The sequence below is a fragment of the Eleutherodactylus coqui genome, chromosome 4 (assembly GCF_035609145.1).
Source record: "Eleutherodactylus coqui strain aEleCoq1 chromosome 4, aEleCoq1.hap1, whole genome shotgun sequence".
NCBI classification, from domain to species: Eukaryota; Metazoa; Chordata; class Amphibia; order Anura; family Eleutherodactylidae; genus Eleutherodactylus; species Eleutherodactylus coqui.
In genome coordinates, this window is record NC_089840.1 from 207813782 (window position 1) to 207829667 (window position 15886).

The following is a 15886-nucleotide window of genomic DNA, read 5'->3' on the forward strand; positions in this document are numbered from 1 at the left end:
AGTCCCGCGGGACGAATGAAGTTCCCGCGCATGCTTAGTAACGATATTAAGGTGCTGTTAGGTGCCGGGCACCATGTAACATGGCCGAGATCTCGTGAGATCTTGAGGTTCCTGTGTACACCTGTGCTAACTCATTAGCTGCGGCATGACGCTGGAGGAACCGGAGGTTATGGAGGATGGATCCACATGTACCCCAGGTATGGGATTTTTTTATAGACAGCTGATTTGTATCTGTTTTAATTATAGCACTATTAGAGATGAGCGAGCACCAAAATGCTCGGGTGCTCGTTGCTCGAGTCGAACTTTCCGCGATGCTCGAGGGTTCGTTTCGAGTAAGGAACCCCATTGAAGTCAATGGGCGATTCGAGCATTTTTGTATATCACCCATGCTCCGCTAAGGTTTTCATTGGTGAAAATCTGCAAAACCCAAGAAAGTGATGGAAACGACACAGAAACGGATAGGGCAGGCGAGGGGCAACATGCTGGGCTGCATTTCAGGTTCCCAGGTCCCACTATTCAGCCACAATAGCGGCAAGAGTTGCCCCCCTCCCCCAACAATTTTTACTTCGGACAAACCCTCATTAGTAAGACACACCTTAGCTAAGCACCACACTACCTCCAACTAAGCACAAGCACTACCTGCGGGACACACCCCTGCCTCTTCCCTGGGTTACATGCTGCCCAACCCCCCCGCACGACCAGTGTCCACAGCGCACACCAAAGTGTCCCTGCGCAGCCTTCAGCTGCCCTCATGCCACACGCTGGCCTCACAGCCACACCACCCTCATGTCTATTTATAAGTGCGTCAGTCATGAGGAGGAACCGCAGGCACACACTGCAGAGGGTTGGCAGGGCCAGGCAGCGACCCTATTTAAAAGGGGCAGGGCGATAGCCCACAATGCTGTACAGAAGCAATGAGACATCCAATCCTGTGCCTCCTCCGTCAGGAGCTGCAAACGTGGGCATAGCAATGGGGAATCCATGTGCCGCACAGTATTCATTCTGTCAAGGTGTCGCATAGCTCAATCCACACTGCAAGGGGAAAGCCGTCAGCGCTCTGCCATCTACCCAAGTCTGTCAGTGTCTTTGTGCCAGACAGGTCAAACACTGCGATGGGAACTAAGTTTGCACCAACAGCATAGGTGGGTCCTAGGAAACCCAAGACATGAACAAAAAATTGATCTGAGCGGCCAAACATGGCAGACTTGCACCGCGCCCACGACATAGGCCTCGGCCCACAGCTTCAGCAATCCTAGGCAGGAAGCGGACTTTCACTGCACCCAGGACGTAGGCCTCTGCACAAACCCTAAGCAATCGCGAGCCTACAGCCGACTCCTATGCTAGCGTAGCTGTGCACGTCTCATTAGCGCTGTATTGCTCCTGTAGTTTGTCCTAATGCAGTGCCCCGGATAGTAGAGCTAACGTCAGATTAAATACAGGTGGACTTCGGCCCACACTGCATGCCCCAGTCTGACTGGGGTTTTTTATAAATAGTCACAGGCAGGTACAACTCCGCAATGGAAATTCCGTGTGCACCCACAGCATGGGTGGCTCCCTGGAACCTACCGGCGGTACATAAATATATCCCATTTCAGTGCCCAGCACAGCTGAGGTAACGTCAGATTAAATGCAGGTGGGCTTCGGCCCACACTGCATGCCCCAGTCAGACTGGGGTTTTTTATAAGTAGACACAGGCAGGTACAACTCCGTGTGGACCGACAGCATGTGTGGGTCCCAGGAAGCCACCGGCGGTACATAAATAAATCCCATTGCATTGCCCAGCACAGCTGAGGTAACGTCAGATTAAATGCAGGTGGGCTTCAGCCCACACTGTATGCCCCAACCTGACCGGGGTTTTTAATTCATAGACACAGGCAGGTACAAATCCCCTATGTGAAGTCTCTGTGGACCCACAGCATGGGTGGCTCCCTGGAACCCACCGGCGGTACATAAATATATCCCATTGCAGTGCCCAGCACAGCTGAGGTAACGTCAGATTTAATGCAGTTTGGCTTCGGCCCACACTGCATGCCCCAGTCAGACTGGGGTTCTTTATAACTAGACACATGCAGTTACAACTCCGTGTGGACCGACAGCATGGGTGGGTCCCAGGAAGCCACCGGCGGTACATAAAAAGATCCCATTGCAGTGCCCTGGACAGCAGAGCTAACGTCAGATTAAATGCAGGTGGGCTTCGGCCAAGAATGTTTTCATTGTTGGAAGAGGAGGACGGGAAAGTTTTTGAGGCAGTACGTGTCCTGTCCCCGTGTCCGTGGTTATATGCACCTTTCCAGTGACCACGTCGCTGAAAAGTTGTCGCGCCTGTGGAACCTAGTAGCGTGGCCTCGCCACCATCATGTCTTTGGGAAGCCTCCGTTTCCACTACCCTGTAACATTGCAGTAGCAGCAGTATAGGCAGAGCCGAGAATTAGTAACATTTCAGCGGTAAGAGTATGCACAAACCCCTGTAATATTTCATTTGCAGCAGTGAGGACAGACCCCACTAACATTTCATTTGCAGCAGTATACACAGACCCCAGTAATATTTCAGTAGTATCTGTATAGACAGACCCCAGTAACAGTAACGTAGAAGCAGTATGGGCAAAGCAGCAGATTCACATTTCCCTGGCAGCAGTGTAGGGAGAGCATAGTATTGGTAAGATTTCAGTAGTAGGAGTATAGACAGGCCCCAGTAACAGTAACGTAGAAGCAGTAGGGACAAAGCAGCAGATTCACATTTTCCTGGCAGCAGTGTAGGGAGAGCATAGTATTGGTAAGATTTCAGTAGTAGGAGTATAGACAGGCCCCAGCAACAGTAACGTAGAAGCAGTAGGGACAAAGCAACAGATTCACATTTCCCTGGCAGCAGTATAGGGAGAGCATAGTATTGGTAAGATTTCAGTAGTAGGAGTATAGACAGGCCCCAGTAACATTAACGTAGAAGCAGTATGGGCAAAGCCCACTATTAGTTACATTTCTGTTATAGCAGTATAGACCTGCCCCAGTAACATTTCCGTTGAAGCATTATGGGCAGAGCCCAGTATTAGTAAAAATAACAGTAGTAACAGTATACACCAACCAAGGTAACATTTCAGGAGCAGAAGTATCGGCATACCGAAGTAACATTTCTGTTGCTGAAGTATAGTCAGACCCCTGTAGCATTACTGTGGCAGAAGTATAGGTAGGCAGAACAGAGTTACATTTCTGTAGCAAAACTGTAGGCCAATCCCAGACACAGTGGTGTACCATGAGTGTAGGCGAAGCCCATAAAAATTACTTGGATTACATTGTAGGCGAGGGCCCGAAAAATTGTTGTACCGACAGTATAAATGTACCCCAGAAAAATTGCCCATGCCCAACCCAGAGGGCAGGTGAAACCCATTAATCGCTTAGCGTACTGTGCCTTAATTTTTAACTAGGCCTGGAGGCAGCCCAGTCTAAAAAACAATTGGTTCAGGTGGAAGTTTCAATGCTTTAATGAGAATTGAAACAGAAAAATATTATTTAGAAAAGTTATATGAGCTTTTTGGCCCACAGAAAAATTGCCCATTCGCGGTGATTACGAGAGGTTTCAGGAGGAGGAGCCGGAGGAGGACGAATACCATACACAGATTGACAAAGTTCTTTAGGTAGCGCTGCTGTCCGCTGGTGGAGAAAAGAAGTCTGGGGAAATCCAGGCTTTGTTCATCTTTATGAGTGTAAGCCTGTCGGCGCTGTCAGTTGACAGGCGGGTACACTTGTCCGTGATGATTCCCCCAGCTGCACTAAACACCCTCTCCGACAAGACTCTAGCCGCAGGGCACGCCAACACCTCCAGGGAATACAGCGCGAGTTCGGGCCACGTGTCCAGCTTTGACACCCAGTAGTTGTACTGAGCATAGGCGTCACGGAGGACGGTGGTACGATCGGCTGCGTACTCCCTCACCATCTTCTTACAGTGCTCCCTCCGACTCAGCCTGGACTGGGGAGGTGAGAGACAGTCTTGCTGGGGAGCCATAAAGCTGGCAAAGGCCTTGGAGAGTGTTCCCCTGACTAGGCTGAACATGCTGCCTGATCTCCGCGCCTCCCCTTCTACGTGGCCCTGGGAACTGCGCCTTCTGCCACTAGCGCTGTCAGATGGGAAGTTTACCATCAGTTTGTCCACCAGGGCCCTGTGGTATTGCATCACTCTCAAACCCCTTTCCTCTTCGGGAATGAGAGTGGAAAGGTTCTCTTTATACTGTGGGCCAAGCAGTGTGTACACCCAGTAATCCGTAGTGGCCAGAATGCGTCTAACACGAGGGTCACGAGAAAGGCATGCTAACATAAAGTCAGCCATGTGTGCCAGGGTACCTGTACGCAACATATGGCTGTACTCACTAGGAAGATCACTTTGAGTATCCTCCTCCTCCTCAGGCCATACACGCTGAATGGATGAGAGGCAAGCAGCATGGGTACCCTCTGCAGTGGGCCAAGCTGTCTCTTCCTCCTCAGGCTCCTCCCCCTCCTCCTCCTCCAAAACGCGCTGAGATATAGACATGAGGGTGCTCTGACTATCCAGCGACATACTGTCTTCCCCCGCCTCTGTTTCCGCCCGCAAAGCATCAGCCTTTATACTTTGCAGGGAACTTCTCAACAGGCATAGCAGGGGAATGGTGACGCTAATGATTGCAGCATTGCCGCTCACCATCAGGGTGGACTCCTCAAAGTTTCCAAGGACCTGGCAGATATCTGCCATCCAGGCCCACTCCTCTGTAAAGAATTGAGGAGGCTGACTCCCACTTCGCTGCCCATGTTGGAGTTGGTATTCCACTATAGCTCTACGCTGCTCATACAGCCGGGACAACATGTGAAGCGTAGAGTTCCACCGTGTGGGCACGTCGCAAAGCAGTTGGTGCACTGGCAGATTAAACCGATGTTGCAGGGTGCGCAGGGTGGCAGCGTCCGTGTTGGACTTATGGAAATATGCGCTGAGCCGGCGCACCTTGCCGAGGAGGTCTGACAAGTGTGGGTATCCTTTCAGAAACCGCTGAACCACCAAATTAAAGACGTGGGCCAGGCATGGCACATGCGTGAGGCTGCCGAGCTGCAGAGCCGCCACCAGGTTACGGCCGTTGTCACACACGACCATGCCCGGTTGGAGGCTCAATGGCGAAAGCCAGCTGTCGGTCTGCTCTGTCAGACCGTACAACAGTTCGTGGGCCGTGTGCCTCTTCTCTCCTAAGCTGAGTAGTTTCAGCACGGCCTGCTGACGCTTGCCCACCGCTGGTGCCGCGCCGTGCGACACCGACTGCTGGCGACGTGCTGCTGGTGACAAGTCTTGATTGCGAGGTAGAGGTTGCGTTGGAGGAGGAGGAGGAAGGTTTAGTGGAGGTGGCATACACTGCCGCAAATACCAGCACCGATCTGGGGCCCGCAATTCTGGGGGTGGGTAGTACATGAGCGGTCCCAGGCTCTGACTCGGTCCCAGCCTCCACTAAATTCACCCAATGTGCCGTCAGGGAGATATAGTGGCCCTGCCCGCCTTTGCTTGTCCACGTGTTCGTTGTTAAGTGGACCTTGGCAGTAACCGAGTTGGTGAGGGCGCGTACGATGTTGCGTGAGACGTGGTCATGCAGGGCTGGGACAGCACACCGTGAAAAATAGTGGCGACTGGGGACAGAGTAGCGTGGGGCTGCCGCCGCCATCATGTTTTTGAACGCCTCAGTTTCCACCAGCCTGTAGGGGAGCATCTCCAGGCTGATCAATTTGGCTATGTGGACATTTAAAGCTTGAGCGTGCGGGTGCGTGGTGGCGTATTTGCGCTTTCGCTTCAACGATTCTCTTAGCGACAGCTGGACGCTGCGTTGAGAGACATTGCTGGATGGGGCCGAGGACAGCGGAGGTGAGGGTGTGGGTCCAGGCCAGGAGACGGTCGTGCCTGTGTCCTGAGAGGGGGGTTGGATCTCAGTGGCAGGTTGCGGCTCAGGGGGAGAGGCAGTGGCGCAAGCTGGAGGTGGTGAACGGCCTTCGTCCCACCTTGTGGGGTGCTTGGCCATCATATGCCTGCGCATGCTGGTGGTGGTGGCTCCCCGGCTGATCTTGGCGCGACAAAGGTTGCACACCAGTGTTCGTCGGTCGTCCGGTGTCTCCGTAAAAAACTGCCACACCTTAGAGCACCTCGGCCTCTGCATGGTGGCTTGGCGCGAGGGGGTGCTTTGGGAATCAGCTGGTGGATTTTTCGCTCGTGCCCTGCCTCTACCCCTGGCCACCCCACTGCCTCTTCCAACCTGTCCTGCGGCTGCAATTGCCTCCCCCTCTGAAGACCGGTCCTCAGTTGGCTTATCACACCAGGTGGGGTCAGTCACCTCATCGTCCAGCGGCTCTTCCTCTGAATCCTCTGTGCGCTCCTCCCTCGGACTTACTGCCCTTACTACTACCTCACTGATAGACAACTGTGTCTCATCGTCCTCCTCACCCACTCAAAGCTCTTGAGACAGTTGCCGGAAGTCCCCAGCCTCAACCCCCGGACCCTGGGAACTTTCCAAAGGTTGGGCATCGGTCACGACAAACTCCTCCGGTGGGAGAGGAACCATTGCTGCCCAATCTGGGCAGGGGCCCGAGAACAGTTCCTGGGAGTCTGCCTGCTCCTCAGAATGTGTCATTTTCATGGAGTGAGGAGGCTGGGAGGAAGGAGGAGCAGCAGCAGCCAGAGGATTCAGAGTTGCAGCTGTGGACGGCGTAGAAGACTGGGTGGTCGATAGATTGCTGGATGCACTTTCTGCCATCCACGATAGGACCTGCTCACACTGCTCATTTTTCAATAATGGTCTACGACGTTGACCCAAAAATTGCGATATGAAGCTGGGGACGCCAGAAACTGTCCTCTCGCCTACTCCCACAGCAGCGATTGACCTGGACCAGGAACTCGTCCTATGCCCGCAACCTCACTTGGGACTCCGCGTCCTCGACCGCGACCGCGTCCACGTCCTCTGCCCCTACCCCTCAGCATGCTAGATTAAGAATCGAGCAGAGACAGAGCGGTGTAAAAATGTTTGTGAATTATTGCCACGCAGTTGCTGGTTGCCAGCGGTAATATAACGCTAAATGAAGCCAGAGATAAATAATAAGGAAAGCTGCACACAGGCCTAGCTGTGAACTATGCAGCTTGGATGAACGTGAAGCCCCACAGGCCACGCAGGCACATGCACTGGGTAACCGTTAGCCGTAAAAAGGAATTTTTGTTTAAATCTCCTTATTTTACTCTGCAATGCAGGCTGAGGCTAGGCAGTGTGTATTGCACTTTCAATCTATGGGCGTCGGGCAGACCGTGAACGTCTAAGACAGCACACGTATAACAGAGCGTTGTAGAAAATGTGTGGTTTCTTGGCATACACTTAGAGGCACACTGCAGTGAGGCTACGCGAAGTGTGGACAGAAAAATATTTCTAAATGAAGGCTGCACGCAGGCTAGGCTGTGAACTATGCAGCTTGGATGGACGTGAAGTCCCACAGGCCACGCAGGCACATGCACTGGGTAACCGTTAGCCGTAAAAAGGAATTTAAAAAAAAATCTCCTTATTTTACTCTACAATGCAGGCTGAGGCTAGGCAGTGTGTATTGTACTTTCAATCTATGGGCGTCGAGCAGACTGTGAACATCTGAGAGAGCACACGTATAACAGAGCGTTGTAGAAAATGTGTGGTTTCTTGGCGTACAATTAGAGGCACACTGCAGTGAGGCTACGCGAAGTGCGGACAGAAAAATATTTATAAATGAAGGCTGCATGCAGGCTTAGCTGTGCAATACAGAGGTGCTAAAACTCCCAGCAACCACTGAGTTAAATGCACAGGGTCGCAGGTTGCCCTAAGAAGAACCGTTGGGGTACTTGTAGACAGGATTCTACACTACCACTGTCCCTGCCTGACCAATAGTGCCCTATAGTCAAGTACAGACTGCAGCCTGAGAACGCTACAGCCTGCACGCCCGATATACATAAAAAAAAAAAAATTTGTGCAAAAGTGATCACAGCACCCACTACAGATACTACAACTCCCGGCAACCACGGAGTTAAATGCACACGGTCGCAGGTTGCCCTAAGAAGAACCGTTGGGGTACTTGTAGACAGGATTCTACACTACCACTGTACCTGCCTGACCAATAGTGCCCCTATACTGAAGTACAGACTGCAGCCTGAGAACGCTACAGCCTGCACGCCCGATATACATAAAAAAAAAAAAAAATTGTGCAAAACTGCTCACAGCAGCCACAACAGTAATGCACTAGGTGAGCTGTGGCCCTAAGAAGGGCCGTTGTGGTTCTTGAAGACGCTAACACTGTCCCTATAGCAGCATCAGCAGCACTGTCCCTGATCTCTCTTAGCGTGTGTCTGTGGCGAGCCGCGGGCGGGGCAGATTTAAATACTCAGGGGTCACTTGATCTCGCCAGCCACTCATTGCAGGGGGGTGGGATAGGGCTGGAACGTCACAGGAGGAAGTTGTAATGCCTTCCCTGTGTTTCTAATAGCCAGAAAAGGGCGCAAATTTCTCAGGGAAGGAAATGTAATGGAGTCGAGTGCCGCGTGGTGCTCGTCTCGAGTAACGAGCATCTCGTACACCCTAATACTCGAACGAGCATCAAGCTTGGACGAGTGCGCTCGCTCATCTCTAACCACTATATAAGGGGTGGTTTTATGGGTGTGACTATGCTTGATAAAGATCAGTAATTTGATCGAAACGTTGCATGGGTGCTGTGGAGGAATAAAAATCATCTGATTTAAACTGCATCAACCTGCTGCCGCGGACTTTTTCTCTTGGAGTTTATTTCCCCTTCTATGTTCTTACAGTGGCTTCCTGATTGGTATAAAGTGATTTTATCACCTTGACTAGATGCGCCGATATACCCAACTCATGTAGGTGTGCCATAGCTTTTTATGGGCAATGCAGTCAAAGGCCGTGATGTACTCTAAGCACATGTAGATATTCTTTTAATATTCTCAAGATTTTTCCATGGTCCATCGCAGGTTTGCAATATGATCGCGGGTGCCATGTCCTCACCAGAATCCTGCCTGCGCATCAGGGAGTGGCGGTTCGACTACTGATCTCAGTCTTTCCTGCATGATTTTTAGAAGGATCTTGCTTACATGCGGAATGAGGGCTATTCGGTAGTTGGAGCAATTCTGGGAGTCGCCTTTCTTTGGCAGAAGGATGAAGACAGATCTTTTCCAGTGCTGTCTATTTTCAGGCTGTCTATTCTCTAAATCGCTAAATACATGACATGTACATTGATTAGATGTATATTAGTTGAAGCCACCGATTTCAGCAGATTGAATTGCTCCCAACTGTGCATGAAAGCCTCCCAACGCTCACCCAACAGATGCCAGAGTAGATAAAGATACAGCAGTTGTCCAATGCTTTTATTCTCAGAGAGGATGAGCCATTTCAATAGGAGTCTAGCAGTATCTTTCTCTTTTCTCATCTTTTAGAACACATGCAAGGTCATCCGAGCATGTAAAGGTATGGGAATGTCGGTATACAGCTATCTAATTGGTATAGCCCCCTTTAAGGCCCATTTACACGCAAAGATAATCTTTTAAACAAGTGAAAGATTTTGTGATCTATTTGTATAAATTGTTAATGGCCATTAACACTTTATTATCTTCATTTGCATGTAAAAGGGCTCCAGGAGCTGTTTCCAGAGCCCAGCTTGTGATTAATCACACGCCGATCTGTGCACTCCTGTGTGGTCTACTGATAGATAAATGTGTTTGATTCACCTGTCAGTAGCTGAACAATGGATTTTAAGTACACCTTAGGGCTCAGTCACACGGGCACATCGGCATCCGTACACCGGCGCCGATGCGCCCGTGTGACTGCAAGAAGGAGACGGACATACCTGAAGATGGCCGTCTCTCTGCAGCGCCGGAGGAAAGAACATGTGACCGGCTTCATTGCAAAAAAGGGCATGATGCCTGCGTTTATATGTAACGATTATTGCTCATTTTCAGTCGTTTGAATAAATTTTGAGCGATAATCTTTACGTGTAAATGGGCCTTAAGTTTATGCTATCTTAATATTAGACAGGATTAGTAAACATGTCCCATTACTTCTAGGGAGGTTTACGGTGCCTCATGTATGTGCAATACAGTAGCATGTGAAATTACAGTTGGTGTATAGCATGATCTGTAGTTTGCCATCACGTAGGGTTCTAAATGTTAGTAGTTAGTTCATCTATTTCATCATGTCTTATTTTCGACCCCCTGGTTGATATCCGCAATGCATGTTGGGGGGGAGGTATACGGGTGCAAAGTTAGGAAGCTTGGTGGAAGTGTGCAGGATGACGATAGTTTGCATTCACGTTCCTCCTCAATCTTTCCTGGAATTTTTGTTATACCCCATAACATAGTTTATGGGGCTTAAAGGTCAAGGAAAGAGAATGTGTGTGTATATATATATATATATATATATATATATATATATATATATATCTATCAGGACGAGGACGGGAATAATTTGTTTCTGGAGATAAAGTAGAACAGGGTGGAAAAGAAGGGGAGAGGCTGAACATTCGTAGCGTTTATCACAGTATTTATGCATATTTGGCTAAATACGTTGTAAAAAATGGCGTTTTGGCTATACACCATATTTTGAAGGCCTCTTAATATTTTTGGAACATCTCTGAAACTATTAACTGTAAAAAAAAATGAAACAGTTTTTGGTAAACCTATTAGGCAGCCAGCAAAATATTAAAGGAGTATACCCATTTCTGCTTTTCATAGCCAAGATGGAAAACCCTGTTGCTGTCTTCAAATAATCTGTCAGAAGGAGCAGAGTGCTTAGCACAGCGTTTTTTCTGTAGCTCTCATTGAAATGAAAGGGAGGTATGGAAATAACTGAAGTGCTCAGCTCTTCCCGTAGGCTCCAGCCGGTGACCATGTCAGCAGTTTCTCAACTCAGCTTTGAAAGCTGAGATAGGAATACCCTCTTAACCCAATCACAGAGAAGTCAATCCTGGTCAACAGACCAAGACAAGTTACTACAGTAAAAATGTAATATACCAAAAAGGGGCAAAACAATTATTCCAAGTAACCCTAGTAAACCCTAATAAAATTGTATGTAACAGAGCATTCACCTCAAAAAGGGCGATGCAGATTTCATACTTGCGCTTGAAAAAAACTAATTAGCCCTGCCAAGTTGGACAAAAAAGAAAGTCAGACTCTATACATGGCAGGTGTCAGTTGTATAACAGTTGACACCCTACTGCATCAGCCGCGATTGGAGATAATGGTAGCGGCTGTTAGCTATTTAGATGTCTCTGTCAAATCTAACAGCAGCATCTAAATTACCCAATAGTGGGAGGGAGCTCCCTCATCTGAACAGCTCGCCTATGACAAGATTTGGAATGGCCCTTCATACACCATGAGGGCTATTGGAATCCCCGTCGCCATCTCTGGACGGAACGAAACAGCATCAGGTGGACTTCGTTGACTATAATGGGGTCCATCCACGTTCCACTCAGCTGCCCGGCTTTTAGACGGAAGGAAAAGTGCTGAATCCACGCCTTTTCTTCCAGTATTTTGAGCCAGAACTGTGACGAAACCTCTAACCGGAGGTTATGACACAGAAGTGAAACCGGCCTCACACCAGAATGGTTGATATCACTGTATACAAGAGATGTAAATACATATCCCTGTGTATAGTGATATGAAGCATGCTGGTTTAACTTGGGTACCTTCTGTATATTTTTATATATGTACAGCTGGTATGTGTTATATATCTCCCTGTGTATAGTGACATGCTGGTAGAACCTGGGTGTCTCCTGCATATAATTATATATGTACAGCTGGTATAGGTTATACATTTCCCTGTATATAGTGATATGGATCATTCTGGTATAACCTGTTATCTGCTGTATATATTTATTCACTATATGGACAGAAGTATTTGAACACTGCATGTTTATCAGTAAAAGTGGTTTATTCTTCTATTTAGTAAGATGTCGGCCCTCCTTTTGCTTGCATTACATGTAGCGACAACACATCGAGGCATAATTTCCACAAGTTCTCTGTAAGTCTGGGCAGGAATAGCTGCCATTCCTCCTGCAAGGCTCTGAGAAGAGATTGTTGTGAAGATGGGCGTGGGTGGCGGTGTCATACCCGTCGCTCCAGTTCCTCCCACAAGTGTTCGATCGGATAAATGAATAGTTATTACAAAATTAGCAGCTTATTTTCCCCATGCCCTTCCCAGCATACCGTTCGGCAAACTCAGAATTTGTATATTTGCTGATTTTCTGCAGTGTCCAAATACTTTTGTCCATATAGTATATATCTACAGTTTGTATAAGTTATTCATTCTCTGTATATAGTGATATACCATGCAGGAATAACCTGGGTATCTCCTGTAGATAGTTGCATACTTTACACACAATTAAAAACGGCATCAAAAGCCTCCGTACAACTTTTAAAACAACGCATGCATTGTTTAAATTCACATGCAGTTTTTAATAGTGTATGCAGTTTTTTTAAAAAAAACATCTGTGGTTTTTAAATACTGTTAGCAGTTTTTTAACGTGTTTTTTTAATTGTGGTTCAAAAATTCAAAAAAAACAGAAACACATGATGACACAGCTGTAAGCGTAACCACCACGGGGATCATGCAGCATTTTACCACTGCATATGGCAGCAAAATTGTACTGTGCGTAACAGCGTATTTCATGCATGTCGTCTTGCCAGTTCAATGGTTTGTTTTTTTCGTTTGTTTATATTTCCCGACCCATGACACCTCACAGTGTAATTGCATATGGGTGTCATTGATTATGCTCCCATAGTAAATGATGGGCTCTCCCATGCGTATTAGGGCTTATTCAGACGACCGTATATCGGCTAGGTTTTCACGCCGAGCTGATATACGGTGTCCTCGTCTGCAGGGGGAGGAGGATGGAAGAGCCAGGAGCAGGAACTGAGCTCCCTCCCCCTCTCCACCTCCTCTTCACCCCTTGCCATTATTTGCAATGGGAGGGGTGGGATGAGGCGGAGCTAAGTCTGGGCACTTAGCTCCACCCATGCCCCCCCATTGCAAAGAGTGACAAGGGGCGGGAGCTCAGTTCCTGCTCCTGGCTCTTCCATTCTCCCCCCCCCCCCCCTGCAGACAAGGACACCATATATCGGCTCGGCGTGAAAATGTTTAAAAATAGGTTAAGACAAGAGGCCAGTTTATATATGTAAGTTTGTTTTGCAACTGTATGCAGCGCGGTTTAGGTATGGGTACGGGTACGGTGGTTGGACTGAACTTTTGCACCTGAGCCCCTGAGCCTTTAGTTATGCCCCTGCCTGAGAACCTTGGTCACAACTCACAACATGGCAGTCTGAGTAAAGCCTTTTTGTGACTGCATTGTAAAAGGATTATCACTATATAGTAGGTTCTAGGTTAGCTTTAGTCATTATTTATTACTGGATTATACAAGTAGAGAGTAAAACAATGTTGTTGTGTTATGCTTATGGTTTTTACTACTCCTGAAATACATTTTAATGAACAGCATGTTTATAGAGGGATAAGTCTGGGAAATTCCATGGCTGCGATGAATATTCTCTTTGTGTTAGGTTTGATTTTTCCTTCCACATATAAGTAAATGAAGATAATGATCTTGCTGGGAATATATTCAATACCTGCACACAGAGGCTGGTTGAACAGTCTGCTTCAGGTGGCACTCCTTCCCAACTGCAGGGGGCAGCAAATTACAGAAGAGCTTCTGTCTGCATTCAGTAGGTAGCCGAACAGCAAGCAGTGCAGTAAGAGCATGGGGATGATGATGTCCTGGTCACTCAACTACTCATCTTTCAGAAATTAGCGGCAAATTAAAAGTTTATTTTATTTGATGGGATATGTAGCTACCCTGTAGTCCCATTATACACCTGCACGGGATGCTCTGTCTGCTGCTCAGTAACAGGCAGAAGGTAAGCCCCGCAGAGGAAGAGCCCAAGTAACCCATCTCTTACCCAAGACCGGCAAAGAATGGGACAGTTAACCCTTTACTTACACTAGATCAATATAAATTCTCCCATTAACCTCTTCTTTGAACTGGGCTACAGTATTCTGCCCAGGGTTTGGACTAGGATTACAAATGGCAGCCCTGGCACACCAAACTCACCAGCTCACATACAATATTGTCCCTTACCAAAATTGCAGAAAAACAGTGAACTGCAATGTATATTGTGAGGAATTTTGCTTTACTCTTTGAGCTTAAAGTATCATTGGCTGTTATATTTTGGGTAAATACAATAGATTGAGACTGCTCAAATTTTTTCTACTCGTACCTCACTAGCCTGCAGAGAAGTCCCGCGCCAGGATTATTAGAAGGAGGTAATTGCACTAGATGAGATAGAAAATTTTAACAGGTTCCCTACCTGGGTATTATTGTATCTTGACGCCACCAGGAATTTCTGGTGGAGTCAAGATTGACAGGGAGGTGATGCCCCCTGTACATGATTGGCTGCACAGGGTGTTCGACTCCAGGTCCTGCAAGGGCACTAAAGAGTAATTGAAAATCCATACAGCAGCTCCCGCCACTGCAGTTGCGCACCCCCAGGAACAAGTGCCTTCCCCATCAATGGCCCAGAAGGCGGAAGCCCCAAGCCCCCTCACAGTAGAAGCGCTGCCTGGAACAAGTGCCTTCCCCGGCGGCAGCAGGCCCTTGACTGTAGAAGTGCTGGGTGCCGTCGGCAGCAGGGAGGCCAAACCTAACTGACAGTGCTTTCCCGGGCGCAGCCGTCATAGACCACTGATGCGGCCGGCGAAAAGGAGCAGACAGCTGCTGTCCAGAACGGGGCGTTAGGCCGCGGCGGGGACAGAGGAGTGAGGCTGCGCCCAGGAATGAGAGGTGAGCAGACGGGCGAGTACCACGCTTGGCTTCGATGGTGGCCGGGTTGGACAAAACACGCTGCTGCATCTGCATTGATTTGTCCCAGCGCTGTAGCCGTAGCCTGAGGGTTACTATAGCTGTTAGCACAGCTGGAAAAAGCTAGCAGCAAGATGATACTGTTAGGTCACCAGAATTGGGGAGTTTGTGTTGAAAAGGTGAGGAGGAGGATGGAAAAGTGAGGAACTTAAGATGTTTGGGCAGCAAATTATGTAGAGATGAGCCATGGCTGGAAGCAGCATCATGGTGATTTGAGCCAAATAGAGAAGATGAAGAAAGAGAACCTGTATAATCAGAAAGGACGTCACATGTGATCAAAGGAGATAAATTATGCATATTTTACCTGTGATAGCTTATTTACACGAGCGTATATCGACCAGCGTTTTCACGTCCGTCTGATATACGCTTCCATCTAAGCAGTCCCTCTCCTCTCCTAACTGCCTCTCTCCTCCACTCCGGCGTTAGCATTTGGAGGGGATAGGACAGGGGCGGAGCTAAGCTCTGCTCTGTCCTGCCCACTCCCATTGCTGGTTATGGACAAGGAGCTGGAGCTTGTGTAAATAAGCCCTCCTCCTGTATGTTCTGTAGAGATGAATTTAATTTAAAATGGTATATCCATCTAGAAACAGTGATTTTTAAGCCCCTAGCAACACTCCTGATAACTTTGACATTTTTCTGTGGTTCTGCAAAACTCAGTACCAAGTAGATGTCAAGACCTTTCCAAGTTACACTGTTATTTATCTAAAACTCCCCACACAGATGAGATTTTTAGTAAGAAGTCTGGATAGTTTCCGCGTCAAGAAGTGACATGTTACTTCTAGATGCAGAAAATCACTGAAAGCTTCTTTCACATGAGCGTTTTACTGCGGATATAATGCCTCAATAAACCACTGGCCAAAAATCGTGACCATCTGAAGCATTGGATTCCAATGCATTTGTTCCGATGGGTGATTTTCTGGTGCCTAAAATCGTCGGGCGGAAAATAAAGCACATACGGTACACATTCCACCTGGCC